Source organism: Copadichromis virginalis, linkage group LG3, assembly GCF_057382275.1.
Source record: "Copadichromis virginalis isolate Kocher_CV1m ecotype Utaka linkage group LG3, C_Virginalis_male_GT1.1, whole genome shotgun sequence".
Taxonomy (NCBI): domain Eukaryota; kingdom Metazoa; phylum Chordata; class Actinopteri; order Cichliformes; family Cichlidae; genus Copadichromis; species Copadichromis virginalis.
Window position 1 is genome coordinate 34,560,105 of NC_140620.1, and position 10,971 is coordinate 34,571,075.

At 39.8% G+C, this 10,971-nt stretch overlaps 1 long non-coding RNA gene across 2 annotated transcripts; it reads right to left on the reverse strand.

Annotated features, from left to right (window-relative positions):
- Positions 1–4,649: 4,649 nt before the first annotated feature.
- Positions 4,650–9,336, reverse strand: LOC146714305 (uncharacterized). Of its 2 annotated transcripts, none has more exons than XR_014918790.1 (3): positions 9,016–9,336; positions 7,324–7,402; positions 4,650–5,652 (listed from the first exon to the last, which is right to left on the reverse strand). It is a non-coding gene; the product is annotated as an uncharacterized LOC146714305 (long non-coding RNA). The 2 variants fall into 2 exon arrangements; XR_014918789.1 differs by having other exon boundaries at positions 7,761–9,336.
- Between the last annotated feature and the right edge of the window lie 1,635 nt (positions 9,337–10,971).

The window sequence follows — 10,971 nt, forward strand, 5'->3', positions numbered from 1 at the left end:
GCATAAGCCTTCCATCTGTTCTCTTGTCTCGATTCACTGTGGGTAGGGTGGGTATCAAATCAATCACACTTTGTTTATGTTGCACCTTTTTTTCAGATTTAGAAGCCCTCCGGTGAGGGCTTCTAATGTGATTGCACGTCTACGAGTTAATAGTGTGTGAGTATTAGATAATGAAGTTGTGGCCACGAGTTAGTAAGGTGTGAGAATTTTAGTTTAAAATATCAAATCTCTGTCTGTCTGTTTGCCTGCAAACTCCTACACAGACAGGAACCGAACCTGGCACACACAGGGACTGACAGGGACTTCTTTGCTTTGAGTTGCAATATGTTCGGGGTCATTGTCCATCTTTGCTGCGAAGCGCGGTTCAGTCAATTTTCCTGCTGTGTAGCTCATATTTCATTAGTGTGCAGCCTGTCAGTCACGTCTAGCTTGCATTGAGGAGAACAGTCTGAGCTATAAATGTTGAAAACTAAAAGCTGTCAACACAAACCCTCAAAACTGTCCTTCATTCGCTCCACAGCTTTCAGATTATGTTCTTCATTGAACACGTTCATGTGTGTAAGACGCCGTGGATTTGTGCGTGCGTGCTTAATTCTAGGGTAAAATGTAAAATGCCTGGTTGGAATTCTCTCAGATAACTTATTCATTACCACAGCTTTTACTAGATACGAAGCTGATGAATTATGAGACTGATCAAATTTAATTGGATCCATTAAGATGCAAACTCAATAGCTTCCATCTTGCACAGACATGGGTCCATTATTCAGGTGGGCTGCAAGGTGATTCGTCGTTCATGGGAAATGTTGTTTTGCTGTTTATTGAAGAGTGGACTCAGATGAGGCTGAGATTCAGGTGGAGCGGTGGAAAGAGTTTAGAGGACTTACTTAAAATAAATTGAAATTAAGCTTATGTTCAACAAGGAAGATCTACATTTACTCTAGAATTAGAATCAAAAGCCTTTAATTTCATTACATGTGAACCTAACTGGCCATCTGTGAACAAGTAATTCCTACCTGTTAATTCATAAATGAGCACTGATCAGCTTTTTTTGGAAAGCTGAGCTCAGTTTCACAAACCACACACAGGCCTGATTACTGGTGAAGCTGCGTGAAATAGGTTAAAAAGCTCTCACAAATCAACACTTTAGATCACGCCATGATCTGAAGAAACAGCTGAAAAACAAAGTCATTGACATCCATCAGTCTGGAAAGATTTAAAAAGGGATTTCTAAGGTAAAAGACCCCAGAACAGCATGTAGAGACCTGCAGGCCTCACTTGCCTAAGTTAAGGTCAGAGTTCATGATTCAACAATAAGAAAGAGACTGGACGAAAACCACTGCTGATCAAGAAGAACACAAAGGCTCATCTCACATTTACCAAGTAACATCTTGGTGATCCCCAAAAGTTTTGGGAAAATATTCTGTGGACTGACGAGATATAGAGCTGATTTTTTTTTTTTAGAAGGATTAAGTCCTGTTGCATTTGGTGTAAAAATCACATAATTTCAAAAAAAGACTATCACACCATCAGTCAGACGTGGTGGTGATAGTGTAGTGGTCGCAGGCTGCTCTGCTGCTTCAGGACGACTTGCTGCACTTGATGGAATTGTTAATTTTGCTATCCCATCAGGATTATCAGTCTTAAGTCTGAAGCTCAAAGAAATGATCTGAAACACACCAGCGAGTCCACCTCTGAATGACTCAAAGACAGAAACAAAAAAACAAAATGAAGGTTTTGGAGTGACCCAGTCAAAGTGTGGACTTGAACTGATGCTTTGGCATGACCTTAAACCGAGTTTAACCAGGGTTGTTCTTGCTGAGCTCTCTCAGGAAGTGAAGTCGCTAACTGTAACACCCATGCAGCAACTTGCGGTGCTGTGGATGTCAGACCTTATGGTCCATTACTCATGTGGATCATTGGACCCATGCATGAGTAAGCAGCTCTGCTTTTTAAATTGTTTCATTTTCAGCCACATATTAGTCACTTGAGCTCACTAATTTGTATCAAGTTGTACCAGTGGGAGTTAATTAGGCCAGGGGCTGTTACAATGAGTGTGTTAGCACTAAGCTAGCAGCTCTGGTTTGGGGTCTTTGATCCTGATAGATACTGAATCCATGTCTTGTGTTTTACACACTGTTCGGTTACATTCAGTACGCTTAATCTGTGTCCTCTAAGTTTGAGACCATGAGTTAATAATGAACACATGAATTATTAAACATGCTATAATAAATATTCACATTGATCAAATGATGTGAGTAACGTCAAAAGTGTGTCTGGTCGTAACAAACTTACGTAGATCAAACACATAGGGCTGGGTGAACAGAGATCCATCTTTTTATCCGTCGTCTCCAATACCACATATCGAGACAACGTCCTACATTTTGATTGGCTCTGCACTGCAGGACATGCACTTCTCTAAAATCTATAATATATGAAGCGAAGACTTTTTATTAAAGAAAAATGAAGGTTACTGAAGCCCAAAGGCTGTTACCAGGCAGAACAGCAGCTGAAACAACAGTGAACAAAAGCAGTCCCCCAACGGACAACGACTTTTACAACGACTTTGGTGTTTAATGATGTTTTTATTACAATATGATGATTGTATGATGTCATTTAAAACAAAAGAAGAAAATGTTACGTACTGCCCTCTCCATGGCTTTTCATATGACAGATTACTTGATACGGTTTCTTCAAATTTGGGCACTAAAAATGAAGGTCAAAATCAAATGTTTAGCCAGCCAAGGTATTGATGTCCACCAAGGTGTAGCATATTGTTGTGAAGTTAGAATATCCATCCATTAAAAAAACATGAGTAATATAAAGTTTTTTCTGATTTTCACATTTATTGTGACCTTGATCCGATTGCATGCTACACTGTTAATAAACAGAACTGATTAAATACTCCTCCTCCTCAGAGGAATTAACAGATAATATAGACAATAAGAACAAACTTCAGCTTCCCTTTATTCTCGTTATATTTACTTTTAGACTGTGATCTGGTCACCCTACACAGGACCCAATCACACAAGGCAAGTTTGAAGAAGAAAAGGAGATTTATTTGTGTCATTCAGCTGAGCAGAAATGCCAAGAACAGAGAAATCAACAGGTTGTACTTTCACAAAAAAACATTTTCCCCATAAAGAGTGTAAATGGTCAAAATAACCATGTGGGTAAAATATATGGAGAAAAAATAATAGAAAATGTCTTTGTTTTAAAACAAAACACTGTAGTATGTTTTTATGGATTTTTCTTTTTTTTTTTACATAATACTGAACCAAAAACAAAACACAAACTAACTTGACAGCAGAAAATGGGGACAGCATTATAAATCATTATTATAAATCCACAAAATACTAAATGGCTAATTGTTTACACACAAAACCCACTTGTGAAGGAGAAAGGCAGGAAGTAACAAAAGAAAACAATTAAAAATGGTTTCAAAATAAAACAGCCAAACGACACTGTTCCAAAAAATAGTAATGTCAAAGTATCTTAGTGTGTATTTTACAGTTTTGTACTGTCTTTCTAGAATATCATTACATTTACATAAGTAGACTGTGATTTTACATGTCAAAGGTAAAATAACATAACATCACTGTAAATATACTAAAACACAATTTACTTGTTTTTTAAATATATTTTTTTGTACATATACATATTGAGATTGTAAAAATACATTCAGAAATGTATCATAATTTCACGAATATTTGTCTGTTATGTGAGAGAATGATCTGTTAAATTCAAATGTAATACTATGGAAAAATATATAAAATGAGAGTATTTGAATTATAATTGTGCTGAAAATTTCATGTCATCTAGGTCTGATTCAATAATTCAGAGGTAACAAGTGAAAATATAATTAATAGGAATAAAAACGAAAAAAACCAAACATTTAAAACATTGCACGGCCACGCTGTGCTAATTATATTTTTAAAAAAAATAAATGTAGAGGTAGGAATTGCAATTAATATAAATGTCAAAGTATTCACAACATTCCTGAACAGAAAGAGGCCTCTGCACCTGGGTGAGGGTGTGGCCATGAAAACAATGTGACATGCCATTGGATGTTGGGACACATAATAACATGACGCTAAGCATCGGCCAATGAATGTGAACTAACAACCACAAGGTCGCAGGTATGGCAGCACTGTAGGAAAAAATCCTAATATAAAAGTATTTTACTGCATTTTACAGTTTTGTTCTGTTCTTCTAGAAGATCATTAACGTTACGTAAATAGACTGTGATTTCACATTTCAAATGTAAATTAACTTTAAATCACTGTAATGTAATACAACATAATTGTCATGATTATTAAATGTATCTGTCTGTACATATGCATATTTAGATTGTTAAAACACATTCACAAATGTATCATGATCTCACAAATATCTGTCCGTTATTTGAAAGATTGAACTGTTGAATTCAAATGTGATGCTATGGAAAAGTATATAACATGATTCCTATAAGCTTGTGTTACATCACAGTATTATTATCATTGCTATTTAGGGCGATCGTGGCTCAGGAGTTGGCAGTTCGCCTTGTGACCAGAAGGTTGCCGGTTCGAGCCCCGGCTCGGATACTCTCGGTATTGTGTCCGTGGTCAAGACTCTTCGCCTACTGGTGATGGGCTGATGGTGCGATATGGCAGTCTGTCCCAGGGCATGCAATCCATTATTATTTAACTGTATATTTCTGTACATTTACGTATTATGATTCATATTGCCACATTCATTGACCTTGTTTATAGGTAATTTCATTGTTTGATCACGTTAAAATGTTCCTAATTTGATGTCTAAACGCACTTGGAAAAGGCAGAACCCCATGTAAAATTAGCGCAACAAACTGTATTGTCATTACTGGAAATAACCGTATTTTTATGAGGAAGTTATTTTCTGTTATTTTACGGTAGTATTTAGGCGCCCCAGCTGCTGGACTATTACCGTTTTTTTGAGATGTTTTTTTTAACAGTGTACAGAGAAAACCCTAAAGAAAACACACAAAACATTTTATCATCTTATTAGCTGAACGTTGTCTTAAATTTCTGCCACCCAGCTTTACAGTTGTGTCTCACATTCACTGCTCAATAGCTTTTTAGCGATTTTTCAGGCATACTGTACAACAGATGTTTGCCAGATATCAGGTAAGCAGGGTGTAGAGGTAAGAGCAAAAGAGCTACTTTTCTCCTACTTACTTATTTTCCAGCATCGACACTGTCACTAAGTGCTCTGGAACTGAAAAAATAAGTATATGGGAGCACAAATGACATCTACTTCCCTTTGCAAAATGTATGACAAGTCTGATAGGCCGTGTCTTTTACCTGTAAATGTCCCGTGTGACTTGGTATCAGCCCAACTCAATCAGACAGGGGCTGATGACTTCACACCATCCCTGCCAGGGATTCTGACTCAACGCCGACTGCGATGGGCTGGCAGCAGCCGATGCAGACGTATCTGAGGATCCAGAGATAGACGCCGCCGAACACGATGACGGTCAGGCCCAGCAGCAGGAAGCTGATGTAGGATTGGGGACTGACGCTGAACAGCACAGGAGGGTGGGGGGTGTTGATGGAGTCATCAGTGATTTTCTGGGCTGGATAAACCCGCAGGAGAGATGAGAAAATAGAGAGAAACTAGTCACGGAAAAGATGATTTCTGTGGAGTGAAACAAGGAACAGTGTCTCACAATGATGCCAAAACAATGATGTCAACAGGACTAAGAGTCCACAGCAGGGCTGGTAATCTGAAAGACAACCAATCACCAATTAACCTACCCAACTTACTGCATGTCTCTGGGACTGTGGGAGGAAACCACAGCACCCAGAGAGAACAAACTGCAAACAAACTCCACACAGAGTGGAACCCAGGACCTTCTTGCTGTGAGCAAACAGTGGTAACCTCCCATGATTTTGCACTATACAAATAAAATTAAACTGAATGGGTCAGATGCTGATAGCCAGACTGATAAACCATGAGTTAGCTTAGAGTTGATAACCAGCTTTGTGTGACCGCTCATCCTTATTCCAGATGTTAGGCTAAGTGAGTCCTGATAACGGAAAGGTAACCTGGGTGTGTTGAAGTCATTTTGTGGGTCCTGAAAACGATGCCATGTGATCATGAAAGCTAATAAAATCATCCTGAGTGGAACATGAATGCTTTCATCAAAGCTCACGGCCACCTATAGAGACCAGCCATTGTAGCACTGACTGTCAGAGCTTCAGGAAGCAGTCGACACATCTATTAAAATCTTTCACCAATTTATCTTGTGTGAACTTTGATATTCAGGGGAAAACACACCTGGTGACAGAACATTATTACAGTGAATCCTGAGAAGGCTATGAGTATTCATTCACCATTTCCTCTATATATATAAAAAAAGAAACTGTCAGCCTCCTAATGCTGTTGAAGGCACTGGGTATTTAGAGGAATTTCATCCCCGTGGACCGTCATTTTAGAACCACTACGATCTCTCAAACCACACTGCTGCAGCATTTTACCGAGGAGTTGCAAGAAAGATGGCGAGGAGGAAAGGAAAGGAGGAAAGGAGGAAACAGAACAAAGGAAAACAGTGATGAGGGAAGAAAAATAGATTGTTTTTGTTATTGTTGTTGTTTTTCAATGCAGCAGTCTTTATGTATGCTTCTGTCTAATCAAGACTAATTAAAATTCCTGGTGTTCTAGCACGGAGTAACTCGATCACTGCACCTCAAGGGTAACTGAAGACGACAGGGTGCAGAGGGTTGGATTTTCCCCGACAGGTACTCTCCAGAAATTCAGCCTCCTTTAATTTGAAATTGAATCTATTTAGCTGGACGTCACAATTTAAAGGTTAAACCTGAAAACACCAAAACATTTGATGGATTTTTGCAATTTATACATGTACATATATATAAATCATATATAGATCTCAACATAAATATTAATTCTTGATTAGGAGTAGAAAAGTAATTGTAATGTGATAAGAAGCATTTTGTATTTGATTCCTTAGAATGTCGTTTAAATTTTACTTAATTTTTATGGAGTTCTGTATCTTTTTTTGTTGTAGGAACTACTCGCAGTTGGTCCCACTCTAGCTCTTTGTCAGAAAGTAATCTGCTGGGCAAATCTTACTCACCAAGCCTTGTGGATTTTTGTGTCACAAGGAGAATTAATGCACTTTTTGCTCAAAGGCTTTTCACTCATGTGGCACCTGCAAAGTGTTGTTAAGCATATGAGCCTCTCAAAAGCACACACACAGAAATAAAAACTATTCAGAGCTCATGATTATCAGCAGGGCTTTCAGATCACCTGATGGGCAACTGTCTAGACAATAAACCGCTCACTCACCTCTGCTGAAGTGTGTGATTAGCAGCAGACTAAAGAAGCTCCTAACGCCAGCATTCATTTCGACAGTGGAGCAGATTTACTGTGAAGACAAGAAACACTTGGCATTTTTGCATCCACACATCTACATGTGGTCTTAGAGGAGCTCACGCAGCAGGAATCGCCACAGAGGTGGACTTCAAAGCCAGAGGAAATGAAATTCATACTGTAAGCACACATTTTCCTGCACATTGAGTTTAGCTGAACACAGAAAAACTGACATACAGTGTAATCTAAACATAGAGCACTGACACAGGGAAGAGATTCAACACAGATGTACTTTCGATTGGATTTTTGGAGCAGACAGGTGGCTTATTTATAATTCATAAGAAGCTTTTACACGAGAAAAGCAGAGTTATGAATAAATTTAAGCAAACAAGGCCAGACTCTCAGGTACTAACCTGGAAAACATCTTGCTTACTTTTCATGTGGAAGGGAAACAGCTGCATCAGGGATGTGATTAGAACTAAAAGCCAGGAATGTGCAAATGAGGGGGAGGAAATACATTTTTTAAGGGAAGAAAAAGCCTACCTTTTGTTCCAAATATTTTACATAACAGAGAACACTCCATATGGAGGGCTACAAATGGACTAAAGATGCCAAAAGCCTGTGTGACAGGGGCATATAGCAGAATGGGGTCATAAGCCCTCGGACCCTTTCTTGTGACTTCTTTCATTCAGTTTCTAACACATCAGATTCATTTCAATTCAATTCAATTCAATTTTATTTATATAGCGCCGAATCACAACAAAAGTTGCCTCAAGGCGCTTCATAGATACAGAGAAAAACCCAACAATCAAATGACCCCCTATGAGCAAGCACTTTGGCGACAGTGGGAAGGAAAAACTCCCTTTTAACAGGAAGAAACCTCCGGCAGAACCAGGCTCAGGGAGGGGCGGCCATCTGCTGCGACCGGTTGGGGTGAGAGAAGGAAGACAGGATAAAAGACATGTTGTGGAAGAGAGACAGAGGTTAATAACAGATATGATTCAATGCAGAGAGGTCTGTTAATACACAGTGAGTGAGAAAGGTGACTGGAAAGGAAAAACTCAATGCATCATGGGAATCCCCCGGCAGCCTACGTCTACTGCAGCATAACTAAGGGAGGATTCAGGGTCACCTGGTCCAGCCCTAACTATATGCTTTAGCAAAAAGGAAAGTTTTAAGCCTAATCTTGAAAGTAGAGATAGTGTCTGTCTCCCGAATCCAAACTGGAAGCTGGTTCCACAGAAGAGGGGCCTGAAAACTGAAGGCTCTCCCTCCCATTCTACTTTTAAATACTCTAGGAACAACAAGTAGGCCTGCAGAGCGAGAGCGAAGTGCTCTAATAGGGTGATATTAGAGCACTAACTAGATTAGATCCTAACTATAAACCTGTAAAGTTTGTGTCTGTGTCTTGGCTCAGTTTTAACACAGTTGTGTTGACAAAATCTTCCCACAAAGAGCCCAGCCATGCAAACACCTGCCGAAGAGCTCACAGCAGCTGTCTGCAGGGGCACTCTGTGCCACAATGACAGACGGACTCACACACAGAAACAATAATCTCGCTTGTAAACAATAATGCATTCCTGCTCTGCAAGGAGTGAAGGAAAAACAACTTCAATTCAGCCAAAGAGATTTTCCCGCCCCCACACGCTCAGGCAAATAAGCCGATACCTCTGTTACTGATGCGGCGCGGAGATCTGAGGAGACCCCTGCCTCGCCTCCGTCACTCACCGTTGATGCTTCCTTGCTTCTTCCTTGCACCAATTCTGGATGGTTTTGCTTTGCAGCAGAGTGAGAATGTGAATCAATAACAGTGACAAAGCAGCAAGAGAGCGACAGCAAGTGAGAGGAGAGGACATAGATCCAAATATAGAAGCCAGTGGGGCAATTATCGAGAAAGGAACAGATTCCCCTCCTACGCCGGCAGGAGGTGGGGACTGAGAGAACAGACAGTCCTGGAGAATGAACAAAAAATTATAGCAAAAATGGAAATTATTCTGTACAAACAACACAATAAAATAACTGAAAAAAATAGAACAGCTTGCTGCCCCCTAGTGGCACTTTTAAGGCACAGCAATCTACCTCAATAACATGCACATGATTTCATGTACAACCCCTTTCATTAAGGTTTAATGAAAATAATTATAAATGAAATCTGGTCATTAAAACGAGATAAATAAAACCTGAGATGAACACACGACATATTTCACAGAGTCATTATTTATTTAATAATTTAATACACACACACACACACACACACACACACACACGCACGCACGCACACACACACACACACACAGATATATACAAAGAATTTCACATGAAGGTTTTTAATTTAAATCTATGAGTATAAGTATAAGTATAAGTGTAAGGGAAGCCCATCTCTCCCTCTCCATTTCCCCGCAGATGCAGCAAAGCTCCTTCCTCAGGCATGTCCAACCCTGCTGCTCGTAACAGTTGATATTATTGTAATACAGTGCATCACCACATGGTGGCGCCTACAACAGCTCTCATTTTTGTGTTTCAACCTCAGTGATAGTGGCGTGGAGCGGTGTCTTACAGAGGTCGACTCACATGATCAGCAGAGGGCCAACAATCCCTGTGACCACCTTCAAGAGACAACCCTCACTAAGAGGTGACCCTTGTGGTGTCCTCGGGATTCCCATATACTTGTTTGCCATTCACCTATAGGGACCATTTTTGAGCCGAGGACGACACAATTTCTTTGGATGGTGAAATGTCATTACAAACCTAAAGAACACCAGTTTCTTCCTTTTCAATCAATCGAGACAGTGACTCAGTGTGGAAGTATCGCTCAGGCCTCTTACTTATTGGATAATTCTCACCTGCCTACTTACCTCACCTGTCATCCATCACAGTGATCCCTTCACAGTGCGCCTGCCTCTCCCACTGTCATCCCGCTGAAAGAAACTCACCTGTCTCAAAGCTTGTGGAAGCTGGAATCAGACCAGACCCTGAACTAAATCCTTTGAACATTATGTGAATTTAATTTCTGATCTGACTGCAAATACTAAGCAGCTGTAATGAGTCGCTAATTAAAAATGTGGAACTTTCTCTAGCAGCCTCCCGCCGTTCAGTCTTTTGACATGAACAATAAGAGATTGGATTCAACGAACAAACTGGTAGATGATGTCACATGCCCATCTTTTCTATAAAGTCTGTGGGATGGACTGTAGTACTGGAGCGATGTGGTTAAAAACTTCAATTAATGGGATATTGGTGGCATTTGTTCAACAGTCTCTACCATTTGACCTTAGAACTGAAGAAGCTTCTCGGATGAGAGGTGAAACGTCTTCAAGCAACTTAAAGAAGTCCAGACGCTTTTCTTTCCACGCTCCTTAGGCTACGAGGACCTGGATGACTGAGAACCTTCACAGACATATTCAACAGTCTTTGTTGCTTCTACCAGCTGAAAACTATACATCTAATGACCCAGCATGAGGATGAAATAAAAGACTATTTTCCAGAAGGAGATTTAAAAAACAAAGCAACCAAAAACAATTACAAATGTTGGCCATTAGTGTAAAATCAGGGCAGAATTTAGTTAAATTATCTGAAGATAATTTGAATGTTTTCAGTGCCACAGCAGGAGATCAAACATCAAGT